Source organism: Lipophrys pholis (assembly GCF_963383615.2).
Source record: "Lipophrys pholis genome assembly, chromosome: 10".
Lineage (NCBI taxonomy): Eukaryota > Metazoa > Chordata > Actinopteri > Blenniiformes > Blenniidae > Lipophrys > Lipophrys pholis.
Window position 1 is genome coordinate 14,979,968 of NC_137640.1, and position 1,007 is coordinate 14,980,974.

The 1,007-nt window shown below is 35.5% G+C and overlaps 1 protein-coding gene across 1 annotated transcript in view; it reads right to left on the minus strand.

The window, feature by feature from the left end:
• Positions 1-378: 378 nt before the first annotated feature.
• Positions 379-1,007, minus strand: part of acbd6 (acyl-CoA binding domain containing 6) — a 32,388-nt gene continuing 31,759 nt past the window's right edge. Inside the window, exon 8 of the mRNA XM_080473132.1 lies at positions 379-1,007. This exon is cut by the window's right edge and continues 335 nt beyond it. The gene's annotated coding sequence lies outside the window, so the exon portion shown is untranslated.

Below are 1,007 nucleotides of genomic sequence, written 5' to 3' on the forward strand. Positions count from 1 at the left end.
GTTGTGATGTCGTTTCTAATGTTGTACAACACAACATTTTCTTCAAAACTATATTTCATACAAAATTAGTGCTTCGTTTTTTTCTGCTTACAACTCAAAAATGCTTCTCAAAAATAATAATATAAATAATACAAAGAAGTACACAATGAAGGACTCCTTCAAGAGAGATATGCTGTCACCCTGGTTCATTAGTTGAACCTTTGCTGATGATTAAAGAGTCGGGATTACTGATCACTGTCGTGAGATGTGAGTTCAGAATTCGAGGTGCACTGTAACCGTATAAACACAATGCAGGATGAGTTAGTACTACTGCTGATGCAGTGAGAATGTATTTGCGTCTCCATGTAAAATAAATCGAGAATAAAAAAATTCAGAGAAGTCATTGAAACTCATTGAAGACTTTAATGTTGATATACGTCAAATAATTGGACAATCTCCAGTATGCAACACAACTGAAAGACCAACAGGTGGTCAGAGAGGACTGACCCAGGCTGAAAGGCCTGGCTGTAGGTCAGTGGGTGATATGTATAAAATCTTCAGGGGTGTACGCATTGTGATGTGTTAATGAATTACATAGTCATTTTGTAAAATTACATTACTTTTTACCACTTGTAGATAAAACAAATTGATGAGAATGACAGTAATTTTTTATTTTTTTGGGGGGGGAAGGTTTCTTCTCGTGATTTTAATATCTGATAAATGCAGACACTTCATCACATTGGTGGCACACAAAAGCAAATATTGCTAATAAGCCATCCTGCCAGAAAAGTTACTTTTCAACAAGATATTTGAGATGTTTATTGAAGATACAGTCAGCTCACAGTAATCATATCACCCAACTCTACAGTGCAGGTAGTCAATATACACTATATTAAAATGAAGATACATGGGGTCCCCTTAATATCACCTGCTTCATTAAATGGGATGTTTACAGTCGTAGCTCAGAGGAGCAAAAACAGTGAAATCACACTCACCTCAAAAAGTCATTGACAAAATAAACAAAAACT